This window comes from Manis pentadactyla, chromosome X (assembly GCF_030020395.1).
Source record: "Manis pentadactyla isolate mManPen7 chromosome X, mManPen7.hap1, whole genome shotgun sequence".
Classification (NCBI taxonomy): Eukaryota; Metazoa; Chordata; class Mammalia; order Pholidota; family Manidae; genus Manis; species Manis pentadactyla.
In genome coordinates this window covers 103,119,662-103,147,303 of record NC_080038.1, presented here as the reverse complement: position 1 = coordinate 103,147,303, position 27,642 = coordinate 103,119,662, and the positions used below count along the sequence as shown (strand labels likewise).

Sequence of the window (27,642 nt, the reverse complement as noted above, 5' to 3'; positions counted from 1 at the left end):
GGAGCCGAACTAAAAGGGAAGTCAGAGGCAGTGACAGAAAGGAGCCCGGCCTTAGGCCAGGGCACCTTCAGCCAGCCAGTCCCTGGGGGAGGAGTGGAACAGACTCCTCATCGGCCTCCCTTGGCAATCTCAGAGCCCACCCCTCATGCGGCAGGGGCTCCTCTCCATGTCTTCATAGATTCCCTTGTCACATCCATCTCACCCAGGCTGTTCCTCTTAATAAAATGCCCCCATGGCCACGCTAGACAGTCTGATGTTATCCTTCACTCTCCAGCCCTTCTCCCCAGCTGGGCCACACAGCAGTGATCCAGGCCTCCCAGGTTACAGTAGAGTCTCCTGAGGAAATGCTTCCTGAGCACCCAAGCCAGGGTGTGATGGAAGCCTTGGGTGAGCATAGCAGATCCTCCTTCTTTGAGCCCTCACGCTGACCTGGGCCCTGGATTTGGGTTGTTGCTCAGAGTTTCCCTGTCTACCTCAGCCTGAATTTCTTCCCTGGGCCAGCTGCTGCTGCTCTCCCCCAACTATATAACCTGAGTCCAATTTGCAAAGCCTTTCTCTTGGTGAGTGTCAATAAACCCCCATCTCTATCACCCTGAAAGACCAGAAAGCTTCAAGCTCCAAAGGAATGAATCACCAACGGTGAAATTTCAGACATGATGACAGGCAATTGAGGAGACATATTTGATCACATCATGTTTACCTATGTGTAAGACTGGCCCTGAGGATATTCTGGCATTTTCTCTCAACTATAATGAAGACTCAGAATGACAGCAAAGAAAGCAATAGAAAATACGCAACGCTAGGGCTCTCTTGTCCCCTCCTGGCGTGAGCCAGGAGCTCTGTCCTCTCGCTTTATCTGTAAATAAAAGCCTCTGCCTTGCTCTCCTACCTTGAGTGTTTGCAAAGTGCATTCTTCAACTCTGTAAACAAGAACCCTGGCATCATTTTTTGGGACTCATCCGGGATAACTTCAGAGATGGGAGCATTCTCTTCAAGTTTAAAGCCAGATACACCTCTGGCATGCAGTCTGAAGAATTGGGAGCAATTTGATCCCCAAAACCTGAAAAAGAAGTGTCTCATCTTCTTCTGCACACAAGCCTGGCCTCAATACAAACTCTAATTGGAGAGGCTTGGCCCCTGAGAGAAGTATACAATATAATAAGGACCTCTGAAAGCAAGTCAAAGCTATGTCAGGCCCAGAAGTCCCATGGACTACTATGATATGGAGCTGGTTTTCTAAATCCTTTTGAAGCCATAAAACTGCAAATGGTGATAGAAATGGAACCCAGGATGGAAGTGCCCATCTTCTGAGGCCCTCTCAACTGACCAGTGTTGGAGACCTAACTGCACCCCTTACTGCACCCCCTTTCAGCATGAAGCAGACAGAGCAGTTGTCACCCCCTTTCCCTAGCAGCATCTAGGGTCTCCATCTGTAGAGTGGGGAATGAGACAGGGACCATGGACTTAGACAGAGTATGGTGAGGGCCTCCAGGAAAAACAAAGCAAAATAATCCATTGTGGGATTTGCTTTGGCCTGCTGGGGGGCCCAGCATATTTTTCTGACTTTACCCAGGTGCTGCTTTTCTTCCTCCAGCCCTAGTTGTGTGATTTGCCACCTGGGCAATTTAACAAGCCCAAAACAGACAGGAAGTATTCCATCCTGAAACTAAGATTGCATTTTAAAACCCAATTTGTTAAACAGTACTTTTTCTTAAGATACTCTTTAACAAACAGACAATAACTCAGCCCACTTTGGGAGCAAAGCAGGCAATCTTGAGCAATATGCTCCCAGACCAGGAAGTTGCTATCCTGGGAAGAAATCAGAGCAGTAAATTTCTTGTAAATAACCAGGAAGACTAATAAGATGAACATTTTGGGACCACTTAGCAGGTGTACATCCCTAGCCCTTAGTCTCTCAACTGCCTATAAAATCCCTAGACAACACACCACCCCAGGGCTTTCTTGTCCCAGAAGCTCTGTCCTCTCGCTTTATCTCTAAATAAAAGCCTCTGCCTTGCTCTCCTAAAAAAAAAAAAAAAAAAAAAAAGGAAAGAAAGAAAAAATTCACCACACTAGGAGCAAGGACATCTTGCTGCTCATCCCAGCTCTGGCACTAATTAGATATCTGGCCCTATACTTCCCCTTTCTAGGCCTCAGTCTCCCCATATGTCAAAAGAGAGCACTGGATTAAGTAATTTGCAGGTTCTAGCAGGCTCAGATTCTTGGCTATATGTCACTGAAGTAGACTGATATTCCCTCCAGAAGAGGCCGTCCTGCTGGGACACTGGGCATTGACACTGTGTATGCACTGGAGTTAAGAGGGGTATGAAGGGTTGGCACTATGGGCATGAGCCTGGTGCTGCTATTCAACAATGTAGCCAATGTCTGACCCTCCCTTTGGAACAAAGGGAGAATTTGTTCACTGCCCCCACCCTACCTTGCTGACAGGACCCCTCAGGTTCCTAGAGGTAGCTCTCTGCCTATAAATACCCTAGCCTCCTCCAGGACTGATTCCAGCTGCCCCAGAATTAGGGCTGACACTCCACCAGCGAATACCTCATACTCAGCTCTTACTTTCCTCACTTAGTAATGATTGGTAAACAGCTGCTGTCCCAACTCCCCCACTTGGGGCAGCCCTCCAACTGTCCCTACCTCCTTCCAATCCAGCAACTAAAGGATGAATTCCTAGCCAGTAGGGGCCTTTCAGAACACTGCTCTAGTTCTAAGGGCTATTCATCTGGTCAGTGCCCAAGCCATACAGGCAATACAGTAGTTTAGTACCACCCTAGTCTGGGGTTCTACTCACGTTCAATGACCCTCCCCACTCCCAGGCCATTTCCTGTGAAGATTTGTCAAGGGTTTTTTGAGTTGAGGTATAACCCATACCCTGCCTCTGAGTCAGGTGGGCCCTGGTTGTCTCAGAGAAGGAAGGAAAAAAAGGCAGCAGGGGTTGGGTAGGGGGTAGTGGCTCTGCAATTAGTAGCAGCTGCCCTGGGGATCCTCTGCCCTGTGGTCTGGATCCAGTTGTCAGAGGATGAAGCCAAATGTGTTGAAGTTGGAGGGACACTCCTTCCAGCTGTTACCTGAATGGGGCACTGATTCTGTAACCTCCGCTGGACCCCCCACCCCACTCAGGGTTGTCAGGCACTCCTGACTGCTCCCCAGGCCCACCTGGGGTACTTGCTACTGTTTTCTTTCCCTCCTTCACCGCTGACCCCTTCGCTTCTGCTCTTAGCCAGAACAAGCCTCCCTAGCACTGAAACCCCCCTCACTTGGCCCCCGTTTCCCCTCCCTCTGCTGTTCTACTTCCTTTTCCCTGCCAAGGAGTAGCTGTCCAATGGGTGCTTTGCCCCTGCGGTGCGAATGTTCTGTTCTCACCGGGCCCTGTATTAATTTGCTCTCATTTGTGAGCTGCTTTGTTAACACAAGTGGCCTTTTCCCGACATGTAGTGCTGCTCCCTGCTGCCTCTGCTACCTCCCCACCCACCCCCTCCTTAACCTTGTAATAACAGGCCCTCCCCTGTGGAGAGGGGGCTGGTTTTTCCAAGGCCCTGTCATGTACATGCTTTAGTAGTCACTATAGTCAGTATGTCCCAGCCACCCGAGGAAACAAAGCAGGCATGATTACTGATCCCTGGGGAACCTGTGAGGAAACCGGGGCTGAGAGGTGAGGAGGCCTGTCTGTGTGGATAGCTCCTGTGCGATGACTCAGTGGGCCTAGAACTCAGCTCTGCCCATAGCCCCCCACAGGCTTATGTCCTTCACCTTCAGCACCACCCTTTGAGGCCCCAACCAAGTCCCCAGAAAGGTGCAGGTATGCACACATACCCGTACACCATTTTGTTTTCAACTGTGTGCAGGGCTGCAGAACCTCTAAGGTCGCAGAACCCTGCATCTGTATTTTTTAAAAGGTGCCCAGGTGATTTTAACATGCAGCCAGAGGTGGGAACCACTGCTTGAAAGGAAGATGTAAAAGTAAAAGATAAGAGCATAAAAATTCTAGCAGCCAAGAGCTTTCTTAAAAACCTGGATGTCCCTAGTAAGAACTGAAAGTAGACTGGGACGTGAGCAATGGCCTAGCTTCCCTGCCTCAGTTTCCTCTTTTCTGCCTGAAGGAAATTATTGTGCAGGCCTTCTCGGCCCCACCCCAGCCCTGGGACAGCTTTATAAATCAGTCAGCACTGAGTCAGCTGTGTGAAGCAGTACAAAGAAGGAAACCCACCCCTTTCTCCCCATATGTAAGTGCTGGCCAGTTGCTATGTAAGTGTATCCTTAGCAACTTCTGGCAGCAAGGACAGAGCTGAATTCCCCTGAGCAAGCCATGGGGTCTCTGTGGTGGTGAAGGGTAGAGACTTGCATGTCCATCACCTAGAAAGAGATGCTCCCAGGTAACAGGCTAGAACTCCTAGAAATAATGATCACCTTAATAGCTCTCACGTATTCATCACTTACTGTGTGACAGGTATTTCACTTATATCACCTCATTTGGTCCTCAGACTCACCTTCTGAAGTGGGTATTAATTATTAGCCCTATTTGATGTATTAGGAAACTGAGGCTCAAGAGGTGAAATTACTTGCCCAAATGTCACACAGCTAGTAAGCGAGTGTGTTTTGTTTGGCCTGCAGTGTTTTCAAAAGTTTTTTAAATTCATGGCTAACACTTAAAAATCCTCAGATTTCATATAAGAACTGGGATTTCTGGATTTTCTTGAAAAATCCTATCTGGCAACAACAATCAGCTGGGCCTAAGTAGCCATGGCCCCTTTGGATGGGGATGGGCTTTCTAGAGGTCCCCACCACTCTTTCAGTGCCCTCATCATGGGGCCAAGTGTCAGTTTCTATTTGAATACTGTTCTTGTACCGTTCTATTGTTGTGTTTATTAAAGGAATAATAAAGAGGGGAATGAAACATTTCCTAGACACATCTGATCCTACCCTAGTGAATACATTTACTCCTTCCGGTCTGGCCCTGTAGGCATCTAACCTTATGATCCCACCACCCCATTCCTTTCCATGTGGGGAGAGGGAAAGCTGAGCACTCATTTGGGAGGGGAATTACAGGTGGTTGAAATTACAGGTGGCCTCTAGCCCATGGAGGGAGACTGGGAGTTAGGAAAGAGGAATGAGTCCCCAGAGGACCCTGGCAGTGAAAGGTGACTTTCTGGTACCTTCTAAGGTTGACTGTCTAGTGTAACTCCTAGCCCTACATGTGAAACAGGCATAGTAATAATACTAGTACCATGTCTACCTCATGGGGTTATTATGAAGATTAAATGGGTATATGTACACATACACATTTAGAATAGTGCCTGGCTCAGAGTAAGTGCTAAACAAATGTTAGCTCTTTTGATAATTATTATTCTCCATGTTAGTTTCCCTTTTGTTTGCAAGTTTCAGTGATCTAAACAATTCTGTGGAGTATTAAAGGACTCCTGTGATGGGTCAATGATACAGGCAAAGGTGAATCTTACAGATGCTTCTTCCCACCACAACAGTCTTCCTCTGGGGCCAATCGTGGAGGTTTTGGTTGGCATTTTATTAAGGAAGATGGCATTTTTAGTCTAGGGAGAAGGCAGTCTTGCCTTGCCCCTTGGGGCCACACCAAGCTCTTACATTTCCATACCTTTACATTTGCTCTTTCTTTACCCAGAATGCTCTCTGCCACCCTGTCAACACATTGTTTTGGACTCAGCTCAAGTCACCTTCTCTGGAACACCCTCTCTGAGCCTTACGTGCTTCCTCAGGTGGAGAGGTGGAGTTAATTAAAAAATTTAGCTCCCAGTGGAACATGAGCTGGTTGAGGGCAGGGTAGGGCATGTGTCTTGTCCACTCTATCCCCAGTCCCAGCACAAGACAGGTACTCAGTTAATGCTGGGTGAATGAAATGGGAGGAAGGGAATGGGGGGAACAGAAAGGTTCAAGAGGACATCCTACAAGCCACATTTTCTGAGGCTCTCTGGCTCCCAGCACACCTCCTAAGTCGGCTTCTATGTGGCCCTCCAAGTTCTTCAAAGTAACATCACAAATTCTCTGTGCCCCTCCAGACCTGTTCTAAGGCTCACCTGTAAGGTAGGTGCTCTTTTTGGAGCCTTTCCCAATTTTCAGTATGCCCTTGCTCCATTTTACAGCCCCTCACTGTGATGGACCCACATGCTTCCATCTCCAGGCTGTTCAGGGTGTCCCCAAAGCACTGAGCATTTCCTGGAAGGGAAATCAGTGCTGAGATGGTGCATGTCCCCATTCCCTTCAGCCCTGCTCTCCCATTAGGTCTTCCTTCCCAGACAATGTATTTGCATCTCTGATGCCTCCATCCAAAAAGGATTTTCAGCCCTGGGAGATAGCTTGGGAGCTGTTTCTGGGGAAGTAGGGTTTCAGTACCCCTTCAGTCATACACCACAACCTGTCCCCTAACCAAGGAGAGGGTCTTCCTCACTTCGTTGTAAGCACCCATCTTTTGTGGGAGAGCAGGCTAATAAGCTGGGGTGAGATTTGTATCATTGAATCTGACACCCCTTCCATTAACAATAACAGGGCAGCTGTGGAAGCCCCCAGCCCTGCTCAGCAATCCTCCTCCCAGCCCCACCCAGCGTGGTCCCTGTCACCATCTCCTACCCCGATGGAACTTCCCTGCCCAGTTTCTTCTAGACCATCTGAGTTCCTTTGACAGGAGCAATCTGCCTCCATGGAGGAATGACTTTACAGCCATTAACAGGAAAGAGCATTTTTCAGAAAACCCAGATGATTCTAAAGCATTAACGGACACCTTTGCAATCCTGTCTCAGGAGGAGCTAATGTCTTGTCAGCTGGCACTGAGCCAAGGACTGCTCCTCCCACACTGAGAACACATGCCCTAGGACCCAAGATGAGCCAGATGAACCAGATGAGATCCTGAGAAAACCCAGGATGTGAACTCCCATAGAGGGCCAATCCCAATGCCACATGCATGTGTATACACACACACACACACACCCAGAGAAGCAGGCACAGCCACACGTTGGCACAAAAACACCACCCACACTCTTGCTATAAGACCCACATGTGATTTGCCAACAAATTGCAAATTAACCTCCTAGTGAACAGATTAATGGTATTCATGGTAATTTACACTCCAAGTTTCATAGCAACAGACTTTGAGCATTCTGGTTGCATAAGAATTCAAGGATTTTCAAGTTCCTGGAGACATTGTAGTAATTAACCTGATAAGCCTATGCAAATTAGCCCCAATTTGACACTGTCATTTTTGAATCCAGTATCCAAGTTACTTGCCCAGAAGGTTGCCGGTTGCTGCTCCAGCTCCTTGGCTTGAGGTGCTAAACTGACAGATGCCAGTTTGCATTTGTCTATGCAAATGAGGCCCCAGAGCAGAACTCCCCATCAGGCTCAGAAAGGGACTGGACAGTTAGTTACACATGATCCACTTTTGTGGTGACAAGTCAAGGCTTCCAGGAGAAATGGGGAGGGGGCCTCAGCTGATTTGCACAGGACTGGCAAACCTATCTTTTTCAGATCCTTGGTTTGAGGACAAAAATTCCTGATGCGCAAGTTTGAGTTTTCCACCTGAAGGTCAGGAAGAAGTCTCCACGTGGCACGTTGCCAAGTACCATCGGTGTTCTTTGTCTTTCCAGAAAGATCAGCTTCCTAAAATAAAACCGAAAGCTGGGGTTCCCTGTTTCTTCCCTGGGAAGGTTTAATTGGCTCTACTGCCCATTTTGAGCAAAAAAAAAAAATCACAGAACGTACTCAACTCCCTCATCAAATCAGTCAGCCTATGGGCCCAGCGTGTGTGCTCTCTCCACGGGTGGACTGCTTCCTATCTAATAACGTATAGCCACGGGGGGCGGCCACCTTTCTCACTCCCCAACCCCCACATTCAGCTCCATCCTTGACCTCCTTGTTTGATGTCTTGAATCACCAGGGCTCAGTGAACCCCCTGGTTAATCTGCCATGTGCTTCCTGCTCTGCAGGGCACAGTAATGAAGTGCCTGGAGGAGAGTGTACTTGCCCACTGGCTACCCACTGCTGCTCCCAGCTGAGCTGTCCCCAGACCTCAGCTGGTGGATCTTGGTGCTACAGTCCCACAGAATGTCCCAGAAACAGCTTTCTGGAGCTCCCATTTGGGGGAAGGGGGAAGCAGGGAAATACTACAGAGAAACTGTCCAGGTCACTCAGACCCAACCTGCCACTAATGCGCTACCATCTGGAATTCAGAATTCTCCAATATAAGGCCAAACAACTTGATCAGAGCAGTCTCACTACTCTCAAAGAGCTAACACTCAGAAGTGATAAAACACTTTAAACTTCTACCAGGGCCATTCAGTAATAACTATCTTTATCTGTCTTCCTGGGCAACTTTTACCTAAGTCAGGATTTCAGAAGTGCTGACAGGCCTGTGTAGTTGCTGGCTTCCTCTGTGCATGTGTGCATGCAGCCACCATTCCAAGATGATGCCTGTGGCTCCTCTCCCTCTTGTCTACCTTCCCACTCTCACCATGCTCATGCCCCTTTTCACACAGCTACCAACCCCTCTTCTTTGACTGCCACCAACACTTAGTGCACACCGTACTGGCCCCCAGAACTGTGGGCTCAGGACCCTGAGGGCTGCAGAGAACTGCAAGAGGGATGCACATCTGTGCACTGTGAAGCATTGCCTGTGGCTATATCAGGCAGTTAGTTACCCATGATAATGATGAATGAGAATAGCTCCCATTTGGGGAGCATTTGCTACATGCCAGACACTTTACATGAACTTGACATGCAGTATCTCACTGAATATTCATAACAATCTTGTGAGCTTGGTAGTATCAATAGCCCAGTTTTGCAAGGACACTGAGGCAAAGGTTTAAGCAACTTGCTCAAGATCACACAGGCAATAAGAGGCAATGCGAGAAATCAAACTCTGGCTGACAGATGCCAGAGTAGGCATTTAAGTGCTATACTGAAACATCTCAAACATGTACGTACCACTACTTTCCAGATGTTAGGCAGATGTCATGATTAATAAGATTCATTTTAAAATGTCACACATTCATATTAGTTTGCGGCCATTGCTTCTCAGTCAATGGATACTAGAGTAAAACTGAAATCAAGAGGGGTCCAGAAGATGGGTCCTGGGCTTTAGCCAGATTGAGAAATATGGGCATTTGTGCACAGAGCACTCCCAACCCCATGTCTTCTCACCCACAAAAGGCACTCATTCCATTATCTGTTCATCTTCTGTTTTATCTCAAAGGATCTATGTGTCTCTGTAGGTATGACAAGGGTGGGAAGCCATGTCTAAAGGTAACTGCATATTCAATCATTCATTCAACGAATATTTATTGAGACCCTACTATGTGCCAGACACTGTTCTAGACACTGGGGATACTGCCGTGAACAAAGCAGATTAAAATTTAACCTCATGGAGCTTGCATTATAGGGACAATAAACAAATAAATAGGTAAAATTATGTGATATTTTAGAGAATGATAAGTGCTTTGGAGAAAAATGAAGCAAGGAAGGCGATCCAGGTTTGCTTGCAACTTTTAAGTAGCATGGTCAGGGAAGGCCTTAGTGAGAAGGAGACAACTGAGCAAAGTCCTGAAGGAGGGGAGGGAGTGAGCCCTATAGCCATCTGGGGGAAGAGCCTGCTGGGCACAAAGAATAGCACATGCAAAGGCCCATGGAAGAAGTATGCCTGGAGTGACCAAGGACTGTGAAGGAGGCCAGTGTTGCTCGAACAGTTTGCCTATAAGCATGTATATTAACAGTTGTGTGAGTAGAGGTGAACTCAAGAGTGGGCTCTGTCATTAGATCTCCAAGTGGTCTGTGGTGGCCACCTTAACCTTGGCTGGCTTGCAGGGCTACCTCTAGGCAAAATTATGAGGTAAAAACACATGTCTGCCCCTCCTCAACCTCCTAGTCCTTCCTTTGCTTCCTCAGGAGCCCACCTGCCCCCTCAGAATGCAGAGCTTCTTCAGTGTTCTCTGCCATCAAAGCCAGTCCCCAGATAGGGGAACACAGAGCACAACTTGGGAGTCCCACAGATCTGGGCTTGCCTCAGTTCCACCTCTTACCAGCTGTGTAATTTCTTTGGGTGAGTTACCTACTTCTCTGAGCCTCCATTTCCTTATTTTTAAAATGGAGACAGTAAGGTATTGTGAGGATTCAATGAAATAAAGCATATAAAATACTGAGCTCAGTACCTGGCACATAGTAAAGGCTCAAGAAATGGTAGCTGCTATTGTTTACTTATACCCAGGTATAAACTATAGGGAACATCCCGTATGCCTCAGGTCTCCTGAAAGGCCTGTGGATTTCTTGCAAGGAAAATTCTTGAATATACTACTTGTAGATTGACAGTAGAGAGAAAAAAAATATTTAAGTAGAATCACTATCTTGGGTAGTATCCTAAATTTTTAACATTACATATGGGTATTGATGCTTAGAAAGGTTAGGAACCACTGGCATCAATGGTTACCTTTTCCAGGTGGGTTTGTATTTAGCTTTAAACTGATGGGGGTCTGAACAGTAGTGTTCACAGCATCATTGAGCAGGTGGGAAATTCAAATGAAGCCTTGCATCTTCTAATCCAGTGTGAGGAGGTATTTCCACAGTCCATTTCCCTCTTTCCTTGGTTGCTTCTGCTCCGATGGGAGTGTGGGAGAGGTCAGAATCATGGTTCCAAACCCAGAGCAGGCAACCTCTGGGGCTGGCAGGCCCTCCAGGCTGAGGCACCTAATGGTATATGTTGTCTCCACTTTCACACATCTCTAGGTATCATCCCACTGCTCATATCACCTTCTTTTCCTGAACTCTGAGCAGACCGTATTTGCCAGCCACAGAAGTGGCCACTGAGAAGGTGCTTGGTGACAGCGTCCAAGAAACGTTGTGAGAGCTTTGCCCAGGTCCTAACCAGAGCTTGAGCGTGGCAGCACCTTCATGTATACAATGGTTGCATCCTGAACAAGTTTCTTGCAAATCAAATTTTCACATATCAAAGCCTATTTTCCACTTAACTTTTAACAAAAAATTGGAGATGTGTCTCTCCGAAGAGAAAAAAATAGGACCCTGAGACTTAATAAAAATGTTTATGAATGCAGTGTAGCAACACACATGAAAATCACAGATGTGAATGGAAAAAATGACAATTTTCTTATAAATATTAACAATGCCCCCAAATGAGTTTCAAGATCTGAATACAAAATAGCTAGTGTTATTTTGATGTTTGGCACAGTAGCTTAAAGGATTAAAAGAAAAACAACGACAGCTTAACTGAACAGAACACACCGGACTGAAAAGTTGCCCAGCTTCTAAAAAAAATTGTCTTTCTAATGTTCCTACAGCAGGAGACCATGCCATACTCCTTAGAGACTCAGATCCTGAGCTCTAGTACTCTGGGGAAGCTGCTGGGTTTAAGACATGAACAGGTTGATCTGGGCCAGAAAACAGACAAAGCAGCACAGCTGCGGCACTGCTGAAAATGCCCCAGGAAATGAGATCATTGGAGGCATGGGGAAGACTTGATGGTAACACAAGACTCAGAAGACTTGTAACTTCGGTAAAGTGAGTCTTTGGGTACCATGAGTCTCTTACCTCCTGCCTACTTTCCCAAAGTCTTTGGGTACTGATATAATGAATCAGCCCCCCCAATTTCTAAATGTTGTTTTGGCTGATGTCTTTCTATGGAGTTTCTGGACAATGAAAAGTTCCTGTAAAGCGCTTTCTAGCCTTAGTATTTACTGATACGTTGTAGGGAAAACTAGTTCCAGAAGAGGCCCCATAAAGAGGTTCTATGGACAAAAAAGTCTGAGAAATGCTGGGTACCCTAAATCAGCACTTCTCAAAATTTAATGTGCATACAAATCACCTAAAGATATTTGTTATAATGCCAACTTGGACTTGGAAAGTCTGGGGTGAAGGCCTGAGATTCTGCATTTTCAGCAAGCTCCCGGGTCATGCCTATGCTGCCAATCCTCAGACCACACTTCAGGTGGCAAGTGGAAAGGCTCTAAATGTCCTCTTGGAGATTCATGATTCTTATTAGTATGTTAAGGGCGCTGCAAAACCCTGTAGTAAAGTTTAGCTTATTTACCCCAGCATTTGTCAGACTCATTTACACCCAGAAACCTTTTTCTCCCCCATGGTACCTATTAATCCCTCACACTCAGGGTACATGGAAGCCAATTTGGGAAGTGCTGCTCAAACTAACACTACACTACCTGGAGTGACTTTGCACTATCTGAGAAGTATATGTTTTGGGTCATGGCCACAGACCTCATTGAGGGCTAGTTAATAGCTCTGCAGAGACAAAGGTACGACAGGACTATGAATTGCCATTGGTTTTCAGATTCCAAGCTCAATGACAGCAAAATACCATAAAACTCTATTTACCATCCTGCCACAGTCACTACTTTCTGAAGTGCTTTACAACTTTAGTGTGGCTTGAGCTGAAATGAAAGCAGGGAAAACGGATGATTTGGAGCAGAGATGAGCAGGCATTTTTGAAAGAGGATTGAAACAAAATGATGAGCAAATCACACTGAAAGTAGGCAGGAGGTAAGAGACTCATGGGTTGAGGAGGAAAAAGGAGGCATCAGCAAGAGATATTAGTGGGCAAGGTGTCCTGAAAGTACAATGAGGAGTAAATATAGACTCTAAATCTGACCCTAAAGAAAGAGAAGGAAGAAAACATGAAGAGAAGAGTCATCTTATTTACCTGGGATCTGCCTATACAGGTCTCGGCTATATATTTCCCTAAGTTCTGCTATACAAATTGTTTAGCCAGGAGGCCCTCTGGGCAGATTTCTCATTCTCATGGCATTGGCTGCAATATGGAAAGGGGTTGCCAGTTCACGTAGGAGGGCATCTGCTCACGGCCACAGTGGCCTGCCACTCCAGCAACTAGCACAGTTAGCAGATGGGCCCAAGAGAGCTCTCCAGTCACCAGAAGCCAGTGGCAGACAGTGCTCCCAAACTGGAAAAGAGGGAGAGATGGGAACCCCTGACCTGGGAGGCAGCAGTCTGGAGGCTGTTGGAGGCCACACCCCAGCTCTACTACGTGCTAGCTGTGAGGTCATGGTGGGTAAATTAGCCTGCCTAAACTTTCATCTTCTCTTCTCTAAAGCAAGGCTAAGAATAGGATCTATCTCATAGCAACATGGTACGGAATGATCAGGGTGATCCTTGTGAGATGGTTAGGGGAGTGCCTGACACATAAGAATGCAATAACTGTTAACTTATTAGTATTATTCTCTTTATTATTATTAAAAGCATTTTAATGCTGTGCTTGGCACAAAGAAAGTGGCTGACAAATGACTGCTGATATGATAAGAGGATGACAACGACCACGTGACGACAGTGATGATGATGTTACTGATGATGAAGGAGCTTGCTTTCCCTCAGCCCTGCTTTGGCATCTGGCATCAGGAGGTGGTGAGCTTTGAAAGGCTCCGGAGTCAGACAGCCCTGGGGTTGAATCCGGCCGGCTCTGCTACCAAATAGCAGGTGAGCAGTTGTCCCAGTTGTAAAATGCGGATGATAATTCCACTTGGGGGCTAGGCAGGCAGCCATGTTTGATATGCTGCGGAACCAACACTCCTGAGAAATCAGAGCAGGAAGTTCCTGTGTTAAGTTAATTCTAAGTATTCAAAGACCACTTAACAGGTCTGTACCCCCAGGCCTTAATCACATTTCTGAAGAATCCTTAAAAGGGGGAACCTCCAACCTTTCGGGGCACTCCTCTCTCTGAGGACACCTGCACTTTCTGAGTGGGAAACTTTAACTTTTCCCAACCCTTCAGTGCGTAACCTTTTAATCTTAAACTTTCTCTCTCCAACTTTTCAGGGCACCTCTCCTCACCTCACTGAGGTGGTCTTTACTTTTTCTCTCTTTAAATCACTTTAAATAATAAAACTTTTACTCGGCTTCACTACTGTGTCTCTGCCCTTCAATTCTTTGTTGTGGCAAGACAAGGACCGAGGAAAATACACAACGCTCCCCCAACAGAATCACAGACAGGCCAATAAAAGGCTTACACATACACCGCATGCCTTTTAAACATTGCCACTTCATACACATAAAAAAGGAAATCATGTGTTCAGGCCCATATATAGAAACCCACCTGTGTGCTTAAGAGAATTTCCAGTGCACAGGAATTCCTGACTCAGAGCTTAGTGTTTTTTTTTTAAATAAAAATAGTGCTTTTTAGTTCAAGAAGAGGAGCTCCAAAAGGAGCTTACTAAAACCCACTAGGCTGTAAGTAGCCGGCATGCAGGTTGGGTCACCATCAAATCCAAAGCACATAGCCCAGTGGCTGGCATCTAACATCCCCAATAAACACCCAGCGAATAAAATGTCATGTTTTCATCTCAAAGCGGTTTTGTAGCAACAGTCTGTATTATTTTAGGTCATGAATCAAGGACATTTTTTTCTGCACTTGGGAAAGTCCTGTCAGTCTGCAAACAGGCCAAATTTGCATATTAGCCATAAGGGCTATACACCCACAAGTACACAAAGACTCCCTCAAGTGGATACACAGACAGTCAGTCTTCAAATGCTTTGCCAGCTTTGGGCCTCCCCTGCAAGATGTCGGCCCTACTTCTTTGGATGGAAATAGCAGGGCCTGCGTCTGTGATGGTTCTCAGAGCCAATGGAGATATGACAACGAGGCCATCCAGGGTCCTTGTCAAAACCATATGGATCTGGGGTGAAGTTTCAATCATCTTACCGACTGGCACCAGAATCCCTTTTAAGGAGAGAACTAGGTCTGTCTTTGGGAAAAGATTTTGATAAGATGCTTGCCTTGACAGCATGGGTAGGCAGAAGCCACGGCAATGGAGGAAAGCGCATAAGGCTGGGTGGTGAAAACAAACAGAACTTTGGAGTTGTTGGGGAACACAGAGAGGGCAGTAGATGGAGGCCAGAGAGGAACTGGGGAACACCATGGGAGGCCAGAGCCAGACTGGGGAAATGACTCAGGATTCCTAACTTTCCATTTTAAGTTGTTTGTGTTGCTGAGTGCTAAATTCTTCTTTCGCCCCAAAGCCTCCTACACACAATTCCTTGGGAGACTGGTTATTTGGTTGGAATTAATGAAGAGGGCCAAGCTCCACATTTGGATTGACACGAAAAGTTGCAACATGCAGAATGTCTAAATCAGCCCTTGGGCGCTTCTTGATGTCTCTGCATATTAGGATCACCTGAGGGAGCTTTTAAACGCTGAGGTGCCCCCAGGGGATTAGAATCCCCTCAGAGATTCTAATGTAATTAGTCTGGGGTGGGGTCTGGTATTAATGTTTCTAAAAGCTCCCCAAGTGATTCTGAAGAAGCAGCCAAGGTTTCACACCACTGGTGTAGATGAACTCTTTCAGGAGAACCAGGTGCCTGTAGCCTGGGGTCGGGGACCAGGAAGGGAGGGTCATCCCTGGGCATGCAGCAATCTGGTGGGGGGCATTGATTTTGAAGGAATCTTATCTCCATCTGCAGGGTAGGGGAGCACACATGGACACCAGGATTATAGGGACAACTGATGCCAGTTGTCTGAATCCCCTTTGTCTGTCCAGTCCTCCTTCTCTGCCCAGGGAGTTATGACTCCCAACTCAGCTAGCCCATTATGCTTCACCTCGCTGCAAACATATCCTCTCTCCCCCATTGAGCATCACTTGCCCTAGATCCCATTTCTTTGTGTACCTGCTTTTAACAGGTAAAAGCCCACACATCTGATATATGAGACTTATCTCAGACAAAAAAAAAATGCACATTTTAACAAGGGTCTTCAAAGGACAATGCCTTACCCCACAGCAATAATTTTCAGGGGTGGCAAAAGCACAGAGAGCATATTTTGTGGTAGGAATGGACCTGCGGAGGTTCTCAAAGCACACCATGGGCGGAGATGGCTGCCCATGAAGCCAGTTACTGGAGATTCATGTCTGAGAAATGTCTGGAACAGCTGGGCCAATTCTTTGGGTGTGACTGGAGGTAGCACCCAGGGAAGGTCCAGGCACACCCCAGCCTCATGGAGCTCTCCTCACATCCTGCCACCAGGGTCTTCTTCCCCAGTCATCTACTGGCCCTTCTAAGCTCTTCACCCCTCCAGCATTTTATGTGGCTCTGAATCAAAGAAGCTTCACAGGCCAAGCTACCCTGTTAAAAGCTCTCTCCATCACAGCAAGGCAGGAGTCAGCATTTTAGCAGCAGTTTAGCTGCAGCCAGAGAAGGCAAAAGCAGAGAATGGCAGATTGCAGGTGCCAATTTCCTGGTTTTTATAGGCCCCGGCCTGAGGGATGGATCATCCTGTCATACCTCCTGAAGCTAAATGTGACAAATGAGTGCTCTTCAGTGGGAAAACCATTAGGCAGGATGGAACCAAGGAGGAACAGTTCTCTTTCCCCTGTACTCCTCCGCCCCTTGTTCCTGCCCTCCAAGAGCCTGAGGGCCCAGAGGCTACCAGTGGGCCATGGTCACAGCTCCCATTTCACTGGATAACTTACTCAGGGGCAGGAGCTTGAACTGAGCAGACTGCAAACTCTAAATCTGAATGAAACCTGTTCATTCGCTGAACCCCTTCCCTCACAGAACTCAGATTTCTTTCTCATTGAACATAGAACTTGGGTGCTTTTTAAAACCTAGCGAACCAATTAAACCTAGGAAAGAAGCTGCCTATTTTCTAATGTTATTGAACAAAAAAACAGCCACGACATCTGAGCCACAACATCTACACATTTAATTTGTCCTGGGATCCTTCTCCAAAGCTCAGAGATGCTTGCTGGGGAACTCTCTCCTCTGCCTCAACCTTTTCCCCTGCCTTCCCCCATCTTCCCTCCTCCCCCCACCACCTCCAAAACCCCAACTGACAAATTCCTGCAGTGGGGCCCCTGCAAAGATCAGCCAGCTTCCCGAAGAACTGCCTCCCCAGCAGAGGAACCCAAGTTCCATGGCGCAACAAACTCTTCCATCCCAGGGCGCCTTCCCCTTTCCTTCCCCCTCACCGACTTACTTGGTTGGCTTAGCCCACTGGCGTGACTAAACTGGAACATTCTTCCAGGGTGTGTGGTTCTTTCCAAGAGAGTTCAAAGAACCGGGAACAGATATTTCTGACTGAAAGCAAACTGATCTGGGGTTTACTCCCCTTTTTAATCCTCATATCTTGGCATGACCAGATTCTTGGCCTTCCGAATTAGCTAACCATATCCTTCAGGATTTGCAGCCACCTCTGGTGAGGGGACTGAGCTGTGAGAGATCCTGGAGGTAGAGGGTGGTGGTGAAGCAGGCACCCGGGGAAACCAGAAGCTTCTATTACCTGAGAGGCAGCAGAGGGGCTATTGTTGTTGGACTCTATGAAGCTTGGCTCCTTTTCCAGTATCCATTTGGAGTTGGACTTAACTCTGGTCTGTACACTCCCTAACACTCCCTAAAGGACCTTGGCCCGCTGGGCCTTTCTGTACCCCTCAATGGGCACCCCAGCCTTCTGCCCTGGCCTTGTCCTGGGTCTAAGATGCAGTTCCCAACTGTGACTGCATCCCATCTCAATCCCCTGCTCCCACTGACCAGGACCCACTCCCAGCTCCCCCCCATCCCAGGGGAGCCAGCTGGAGCCAGCGATGACCAGCTTGTCAGGGCAGGAGACTGATGGCAGGCCCTCTGCTTTCTTTCCCCGCCCATTCTCCCACTCCTGGGCTCCTTCCAGCTCTGGGATTTGGAGAGGAGGGAAAAGGCAGGGAGGGAAAATGCTCAGCTGTTCCCTTCACATTCTTCTTGATCCAAGGGCTTTTGCTAGTCCTCACTTGAAGGGGCTCAACTGAGAATGCTGGCCTACCTGTCAGAGGGGAGAGGTTTAAGGAACCCGGCTCCCTCCCGGTCGCCTCTCCTCTGGATGGCCCAGTGCTGGTCCTGACCTGAGGCTCCTTTCTTCTGCAGCAGCACTCAGCTGGGTGGTTTGCTTCAGGCCCATCTGGCATCATAATCCACTGGCCTCTGGGAGGCCCCGTGAGCTCATTTGGAAGACATGGGCCTCTGCTGTCAGGAAGTGGGGGAAGGGGTGCTTTAAGCATGGCCAGAAGGAGCTACTCTAATCCCAAGGACCAACCTGTCCTCCTCCCCTTCATACCACAGCCAGATCCTGGTCCTGCCACAGCTCCTCCCTGGCAGCCCAGGGAGGACAGGCTGAGTACCTGGTGGGGTCTTGACTAAATACTACAGAGACACAACAAAGTACTCCAGCCAAGAACCTCTGGCCACTGTCACCACCCCCTCCCCACTCAGCAAGGTCCATTCTGTCGCAGTGAAAAGCACCAACAGGAGGCCTCCATCCAGATCACAGGCAGGGCACAAGAGCAAACTGATGTGCTCCAGGAGAGCGCCCCCACCCTGCTCCCACATCAGGGCCCTACGGGCCCAGGGCATGCATTCTGGCTGCAATAGCAGACTACAGAGGGGCAGCTGGGAGGGCAGGGCACAGAAAACAGGGGGCACAAGAGTCAGAGTCACGATTCAGACAAACAGTTGGCACCAGACTACCAAGATAGGAACAGGCATCCAAGATGTGGTGGCTGAGCCAAGCAGGTGGGCAGAGCACAGGGGCAGAAAATGCAGGGCTGAGAGAGCTCAGAAATCTGGGAGTCGTCATGAGGTGGGCCCCAGGGTCCAGGAGACCTGCTTCACTGGATTTCCTGCTCTCATGCTCTGAATGTGGTTGGCAAGAACAAAAAGCCTGGGGTGATGAGGTACACGGGGAGGTACGGAGAGGAGAATTTGGTGGGGAACTTAGGAGCCTAAGGATGGGTCACCATGGGAGCATGGAGCCCATGGCTGATGGCAGCCAAAGCCAGAAGTCATCTCTTCAGGGCCTTTGTGTAAAAAGCATAAAAAAAGCTACTCATCTGGGTGAATGCAGCCCCATGAACGGTTATGGCTCTGTCAGATGAAACACGTACCCCTTCACCCAGGTGGATTCAGTCCTGCAAAAGGGCAAATGCTCTGCAAAAAGTCAGCAAACCATGGACTAGATTTCCACCCCTACTTACCTCCTTGGCTAGGCTAAGTACCTTTATTCAGTTCACAACCTGCACAACCGTACATGGTAGCCCTAACTGCAGCAAATCACTCCCCTCCTTCTCCATAACGAGGCACAAGGAAACAGAGCTGCTGAAAGCCTTGCCAGCATCCCATCTTCACTGGTTTACAAGCAAGGGAAGGGCTGGGTCTCTGGACAGGGACAAGGGTGAACCAGGCTGGGGCACCAGACCTGTGGGAGCTGTATTGTGAGTCCAGATGGAGATGCCTTTTTCTTTCAGAGGGAGTTATTCTCCAGGTCCTTCTGCCCATCCAGAACATTGCAACTTTTTGTTTTTACTGTGTTTGAGTCTGTCAAGAAAGCAATTCTCGTGTCTTTTGTAACCCCCAGGCCCTCCCCACTCCTTTCCCCAAGAGCCTGCACTCAACCACCTATTCAACTGCTTTGCCCAATAGTGTTGGTACCCCTATGGAGCACACTCTGTGGGGACCCTGTTTCCTCATGCTCTGCTCTAAAGCGAGGACTAGGCTATATTATTGTGACAGTAATTCTCAGTTTTCCTATCTACACATTGGGAGCATATCAAGGTCCTTTCCTGTTCTGAGGTTCTATAACCCTGAAAAGCCTGTACTACTCCTGCCCCAAGGTTTTCTCCCTGATTCCACCTCCCCAGCAACCCAACAGAGGGTCATATGGCCCTGGAAGCTGCAGTGAGGGAAAACATAGGCCCTAGGGTAGAATCTGGCCACCCCTATGCTCAGAGTAGAAGGTAAGATGAGTTGGGCCAGGTGCAGCAAAGATCCAGGGCCTCGGACTGGGACCAAGGGAGATGGCCGAGCCTGTAGTCAGCTAGCGGCTACCTACTAACAAGCACTTCCCTGACATTATCTTCATTTGAGAATGGCTTTTCCAGTAAGCCTCTGCTGACAAAGGAGAGGGAGGGGAGGCAGGCTGGAGGCAGAGTGAGGACCTACTGGAGCTTGGCCTGACTCTAGAGCATGACCACCTTGCTAGGTAAGACAGGGAGGGAGGAGGGGCAAGCCTCTTCTGAGACTGGGTTTCTGTCAGCACCACCTTGTGAAGATGCTTGAGAGAAAAAGAATTTTCGGCTCATGGGGTTTTTGTTTGCCAGCACAATGTGTTACGAGTTACAAAAAGGGATCAGACTAGGATTCAGGGGCTCTCCCTGGACTAATTCTCTGGGTGGCCTTGATTACGCCCCTTCCCCTTGCCAATCTCAGTTTCCTTCTGTATAAAATTAGGAAGGAAATGGAACTAGTAAATAATTTCTAACATTCTATCCTCTCCTAGTCTGTCCAATCTCTCACCGGCACTCATTTGTTATGATGACATTGCATCAGGCCTTCTCAAAGCCTGGTTTCTCTTAGCCCCAGACTCCATTATTTTGGAATATGGCTATCAAGCAGAGCTTGAAAGAAGATCCAATTTTCAAGAGACTGAAGTCCCAGAGACTCAGGAGATGAGTGAGGGCTCACCAAGAATTCATTCTTGTCAGCTTTTTTTCTGGACCGGCTTGCTCTCCTCCCATTAGGCCCCACTGCTGGCTCAGGCACACACATTCTCTCTCTCTCTGGCTTGCTCCATTCTCTTGGTGGCATTTATTCTTTATGGTGATTAATGTAGACACCAGGCAAATGCTCGCCAAAGGAACATGCAAATTGAATCCCTGTCCCTTTCCCTTGTGCACTGGGAGGGTCAGTCAGCCCTTCTGTCTGCTAAGGAGGGATGAGAGCCTGGAGGGGCTGAAGCTGGGAAGGTCTAGCAAAGCAACAGTGGGGACAAAGTGATCCTGGCAAATTACAGCTCATCATGTGGTGGTGGTGTGGGGGGCAGACCCCACATTAATGGCTCTGCTTGCTGAGTTCTGAACTTAACTCCAGCCCTGCCAGCAGTGAGATGGATGGCACCTTCATACTCCAGTCAAGAACATTTGGAGGGCCCCAGCACTGGGCCAGAGCCTCCTCTTTCCTCTCACCAGGAAAGGCTCAAATGACCAACAGAGCACAGGACAGGTAGGGCTGAGTGACTAGATCACAGGTCCTGCCTTTTGAGTTCTACTTTCACCAAACCTTGGACAACCAAGCCATTAGGGGTCACCTTTCAGAGGACCGTTCTGACCCCCACCTAGAAGATATACAGTTTGATGAGATTTCAAGAGTGGGGCTGCATGGCACAAAGCCAACCAAATTGAACTGATGAGAGTTTCAGCAACTTCTATATCTATTTCATTCAATCATGAGCATGGCCATGGCCTGGAGGAGGTGTAAGGCAGAAAACGGACCATCAGCCTCTGAGTCACTCAGAGCTCTTGTGATACCCTTAACTATGAGCTGTCTTATGTTGCAACCTAAGGACCTTCCAATGTGACAATTTTCCTACCACTTGGAGTAGACAATTGGTACAGCTTTGCCATCTTACCTGTCAACTGACCAATAATAACCAAGCACACAGCAACCCATATCTGTTGTCTGCTCTCCATCATGTGTCTCAATCTTCTACATGCCTTTGGCGCCCATGACTCATATCTGGTACAATCTTTGGCTGATAAAGAAAGCCATGTGTTCATTTCTCCATAGGCCTGCTCACATTAGGAGTTTCTTTTATTCCGTATGTTCCTTATGTTCCCATATGTTCCGCATAGTCTCAAATACACAGAGCTACTAAAGTAGCCTTAAAAACAATAATCACCTTTCTATTCATTACTTAGAATCAACATTTATTAATATTTTTGCCATTCTTGCTTTATCTATCTCAGTGTACCTATTTACATATTTTTTATTGTGGAAAAGCATCACAATGTGAAAGTTACCTTTTGAATGATTTTTTCAGGGTACAGTTCAGTGGCATTAAGTATCTGCACACTGCTGTGCATTCATCACCACCATCCATCTACATAACTCTCTCATCCCAAACTGAAGCTCTGTAGCCACTAAACAACAACTCCTCACCTTCCCCAACCCCTAGCTGTATCTTCTTAAATGCTGTCCCATTTTACAGTTTCAAACATCATGACACTTGGCCCCTAAATACTTCATTACTCCTCTCCTAAAAATCAGAACATTCCCACATAATCACAATGCCATATTCTCACACCGAAGACAATGGACAACACCCCATCACCCCATTGTCAGGGTCTCCTTAAATAAACAAAGGTTTCTACATATAAAATGAGAAGCATGAGTCACATCTAGTCATTTCATAAACTATGAAGTGCTATATAAATGTGAGGCATTAAAAACCTTATTAGATGATCTTGAAATTTTGGTTCAGCTCTAAAATTCAATTAGTGCTTATGATTTTCCAAAGTTCTCCGATCAGGTGATGTGCCAGAGGCTGCTCTCAACATCTCCCCAGCTCCTCAAGGCAAGGAGATACTCCTATGGGTAGGGGACCTGGCTTTTCCTATGCTCACACCCCATCAGCAATAAACAAGTATATCAAATAAGTCGGCACAAATCCCAATACTGACACACAAAGGAGAAAAGAGGTCACATGTAGGTTGGCTCATGAGCCTTGAAACATGAAAGGAGCTTTACATACCTGGCCACAGCCAAGGGGGCCTTCGTCAGCATTCAGAGGTTGGCAGCAGCCAACATGGCCATGGGTATGGGGAGCAACAGGTGCCAGTGGAAGTCAGGCGTTGAGGGGCCTCACTTCCCATCTCCAGCACAGCTCCCACTCACCCTCAAACCAGGTTCTCAGCTTCATTAGCTCAGCTCAAGAGAGCATGGCCCTCAAACATTTGAGCTCCTTGCTCTCCAAATTCGTCTCTGCCTTCAGATAGCTGCACACAGTCACCAATCACTTGAGTTTTCGGCTGCTTTTTTTCCCCAGCCATCTTAACAATCAATTTCTGTATGATTGCATGGCTCGGCTTTGCAGTCTAGCACACCAGGCACTGAGTCAAACATTTTCTTTTTCTTTATTTATACTGTTTCTTGTTTCAGAAAGGATTTAAAACGAGGAGACAAACATTTAGTAAACACCCTGGACCAGATGCTCAAAACTGTGCGAGGTGTTGTGGGAAATGCAAGAGAGAACATATCTTTTTTTCCCCCTCAGTTGAGTTTACAATTCACTTGGGGAGATAAGACTCTCTTATGAAGCAACTAAACCACAACAGCACTGGCCTGGGAACTGGGAGCCTAGACCCCTGGGTTCTTACTCCCAGCTCAACCACTAGTGAGCTTTGTGATCTTGGAAAAGTCACTCACCTCTCTGGGTCTCAGCCTTCTTACAGATTCAGTGGAGGGGCTGTGTGTATAGGTCTGTCTGAGCACAGAGACAGACTGGAGAGACTGGTAATACTGGTTTTCGGATGGGACAGGATCAGAAGGGCTTGAAAGGGAGATAATTTTTTTTTCTTTAAGCCTCTCTATTTTTTTGACTTGTTATAATGAGCATGTATTACTGCTGTAGTTAAATAAATCTAGCATTTACAAGTGAGGATGGATGGAACAAGCTAAATTCTGATTTAGCTCTAACCATGGCCCGTGATTATCTGTGGTTCAGACAATACTGAGCCTTTGAAGGGAAAGCTCCCTGAGGGCACTGATGGTCAGGGAAGGCTTTCTAGAGGAGGTGAGACTCCAGGCAAGTCTTGAAGGATTAGCATACTTTGGATTGGTAGAGGTGGAGATGGACAATAAACAGCTGAGGCCCTAATAGGGGGTGGAGGGCAAAGAGACTAACACTTTCCCAAGCCCCAGATGCATCCCAGGTTGGAGCAGGGGGGCATCCCTAGCTGGTGAGGGAGCGTGAGAACCTGAACAGCTCAGCTTAGTCTGCTCCCCAGGGGGCAGCTCCCAGGCCCACCTGCCATTGCAGCAGCTGCAGGATCTGAGCAGCAGAAAGTCTAGAGGCCCCAGTCTGGTGCTCTTGTATCATGGAGTAAGCATAACACTTGGGTATTAACTAATCAATCTCGCAAATTCATCTCCCTTTTACTGGGGTCTGTCAGGAAGCTGATTAAATGCTATGCGAGTGGGATTTGGCTCAGATGCTAGCTGGGAGCTTGGGGCTGAAGTCTTTCAATGTTCAGCTCATGCATAAAATTCATAGTTTATCATTACCCAGACTTGCTTCTCTAGAACTATCCAGATGGGAATATTTCTATATGACAGTCCTGGTCTGGGTGAGCTGCTTGCCTGGCCTCTCTCCTCACCATCACCATAAGCTCAGTTCCATCTTCAGAATCAACGAGCCAGGGTGCCAACTACCCTGGGGCAGTCAGCTGGCTGGCTCTTCCTCTTTCCTGGGGCCCCAAAGGGATTCCCTGGGGCAAGGCCAGCACCCTATACCTCTAGTATACTTGGGCAAAACTGGGGAGTAGGTTGGATGTCTTTAAGGAGAGACATGTAAGACACTGCTACCACCCGCTGCCCCAGTCCCCAGCTACATGCCCTCTGGCTATCCCTCCAGCATGGTGCCCCACTCATCCCTGCTCTTCTCTCGCAAGAGCCCAAGTTCCTCCAAGTCACCTTGGCCTGGACTCCTACCCCAGAGGCCAGTCCCTCTTCTATCCCAAACCCTCCACCTAACCAGGTGAAGTAATCCCACTTAAGGGGCAGGTGGGAAAGGGCTGGGGTGGGGGTTGAGCCCAGATCACAAACTTCTTTTGCTCTCCTCCCTCCCTTTGCCCTATTTGCTCCAAAGAGAGAGTGATTAGACTTGTGTCTGGTGTACTACCCGATTAAGAGCCTCTGACCTTTGCTTCCTCATCGATAAGGTCTTTTCCAGCTCTGAGATTCCCCTTGCTGTGATTGTGCAAATGACTCCAGCAGTCACAGTGGAATTGGAAACCCTGTGTGCATTCCACCCGTCTTCCCCAGTTTCTAGGTAGCCCCCCAGAGAATGATGATACCAGGATGACACCATGTATTAAGCACTCGTGGAACACCAGGCCCTAGGTGTTCAGAGGTCTGAAAAAGGGGATCCTGTCTGAACCTGCAGTCTGGCCCAACAGTGGAGCAATGGAGGCATGACACTGTCACCACTGCTGGACATGACTAAGCACAGGTGAGGTGATTGCAACTAAACTAGTGCTAAGGGGTTTGAATGCTCTGAGGTACACAGCATGTGTCCTCAGGTGTTAACATTCTGATGAACCGGACAAATGGTGAAATTCAGCCTATCTGCCAATCCATCAATTGATCACATGTTTTCTTCACTAAGCTGTTAGGAGAAAGCAGCGAAGGATAATGAAATAAGCATGTATGAGAGAATAATTCAAGTAAGAAATTTCCAGGGGATGGTCTGGGTTCAGTACACATTTTCACCTATACTTCCTCTATCCTATAAAAATAACAACTCCATTTTACAGATGAGGAAATCCAGGTTCAAAGAGGATAAGCCACTGCCCCAAATCACACTGCTAGTATGTGGCAATGCTAAAGTAGACCCCACATTTTCTGACTTCTAGAGTTCAGTGTTCTGACTGTTAAACCATACCATCTTCCTGTGATTCTAAATATCAGGGCTGTTATTCAGAAAGCAAGGTCCTTAGTCATTGAACACAGAATCCATTTCACTGCACTTTACATCCTAAGGCGAGAAAGAGGCCTCTGACTTTATACAGAATTTCAACAGTGAATCAAAATGAAAACCTTCAATCTGCCAGAAAACTGTATTATTATTTGCCCATTCCCAAATACTCTGGTCAACAGAGGTTTTGCTCCATCTATGGATAATTCTCTTTAAGGCATCTGGAAACAATAGCTGAGCTGACATTTCATTGGCTCAGAGATTCTTCTCAAACCAATGATTGCTTCCCCCTTTGGATGTTGTTGAGGAAATAGCAGCTCTGGCTAAGGTTGGGGCAGAGGAAAAAGGAAGCACAGAAAACAAAAACATATTCCCAGCCAGGGCCCCTCTTCCATAGAGCAGACCCTTGAAGGGAACTCAGGGAGGGAAGGGCTTCACATGCCAAGAAAGACCCACTGACACCTGGACAGCAGACAGCATAATTCCTCTCACGCACATTCTGTGTGCTCTCCATGGGTGTGCAGTGCATCTGTGTACCAGGAGAGAAAATGTTCCTCTCTGGAAACACACACGCAGAAATACATACATATATTCAGACGCATTTGGTGTCCTTACTCTAAATTCAGAGCTAGTCCTGCTGGTGGTGGAGGTGGGCCTCATAGTTGTCTAAAATAAGATTCTAGAATATACACCCATTCTCTTTTGGGAGTCTCCCATTCCAGGCCTTCATTAGTTGATTTGCCCTAATTGGGCTGCTGAGCAGAAAGTCTCAGCCCCTCTGTCCTCCTACCCCCTTAGGGCAGTCTAACCTGTGGGAGCCTTCTTTTTGCTTTTCTCCTTTTCTTTGCTTCCTGCTGTTTGATTTTCCTCACTCTCATCTTCTCTGGCACACAGTACGCATGCTTTATAAATGTTGCTCATTAGTGGCACAGGTACAAAGGAGTGGCTGGGCGAGGAACCACCCTTCCCCATTAATGGCTAATAAACACCTGCCCCATGCAAGCTACCGCCAAGAAATGTGCAGCCTAAGTAAAGGCCATGTGCAAAGGCAGTTTACAGACAAGTCTCCTAAGCCCTTGTGAATAAAATTAAAGTTCCTGTGGCCAGGATTCTTACCTGGGCCTGGATGGCTAGCTCAGTACACACGTGTGGGCAATACGCTGCTACTGACTCTATATAAAGAGCTCCGCCCAGTGCTCTGGGTGACAGGGTGGCACGGCTGCAAGGCTGCAGAAGAGCAGAGGCTGGAGGGTGGCAGCACCGAGGACAGAGGCCTAGAAGCAGAGGTGGGCTTGCTGCATGCAGACTCGCTCTGAGTGGATGGAATTTTAGTGATTGACCTGCCACCATGGAAATAAAGTTGGGTATAACTCTTTCACCCCAAGAACATTCTACTGTCATTTCTTTGGTCACACTGAATCCTAGTGAACTTGCCTGGGGCTGAAACCCATTGGCAAGACAGCCCTCTATCAGGGAGACTGTTGCCCCACCGTTCTTCCTGCATGACAATTCTGGAGGCCATTCTTTTAGTATTTCTCTGCATTTTGCAATCTGAGTTTGCCCTCCTTATCTTTCATCCCTTCCTTCATACCTCTCAAATTCTTCTCTTCCTTAATTTCCCCTCCCTTCCTCTCAATTCTTGTACTTTCTCTTTATCCTCTTTTGACTTCTTGGATCTGCATATTCCTCAGTCACCTCTCTCCGGACCACGCCTGAAGTCTGTCATCTTCTCCATTCCGAATTCCTTGCCTCAAGCTCCAAGGGTTTCAACCTCTCCCCTCTCTGCAGCTATTGTAGATCAAGGAGAGGGTGAGTGTACCCTAAGCTGCAAGGCCAGAGCAAGCGGTGGCCAGCCCAGGTACCCACCTCCCAACTGCAAGGCCCGAAGTTTCCCTTGGTAATGAGGAGAGGGTATCTACACCTTGGAGCTTCACATTTTGAGCAGGTTTTCAAACATTTCACACCCGTACCTGCTTCCCTATTACTTGATCTCAGAAATATGTTTGCAAGGAAACTGGCCATTTGGCAGAAAAGTGCATGTGTGTGTTTGTGTGTGTGTCGGGGGTGAGGGTGGGAATGTTGTTACACAGAATAGAATGTTTACTCTGGCTAAGCCAGGTGGTGAAGATGGAGCAGAAACTGCACCACAA

General features: G+C 47.6%; 1 protein-coding gene across 4 annotated transcripts in view; it reads right to left on the bottom strand.

The window, feature by feature from the left end:
* FRMPD3 (FERM and PDZ domain containing 3) overlaps positions 1–27,642 on the bottom strand; it is a 124,399-nt gene that overhangs the window by 75,694 nt on the left and 21,063 nt on the right. The window contains exon 3 of one of the 4 annotated variants that reach the window (XM_036924969.2): positions 17,792–17,991. The exons of the other annotated variants lie outside the window; for them this stretch is intronic. The gene's annotated coding sequence lies outside the window, so the exon portion shown is untranslated. The remainder of the gene's footprint in view (positions 1–17,791; positions 17,992–27,642) is intronic. 4 annotated transcript variants of the gene reach the window in all.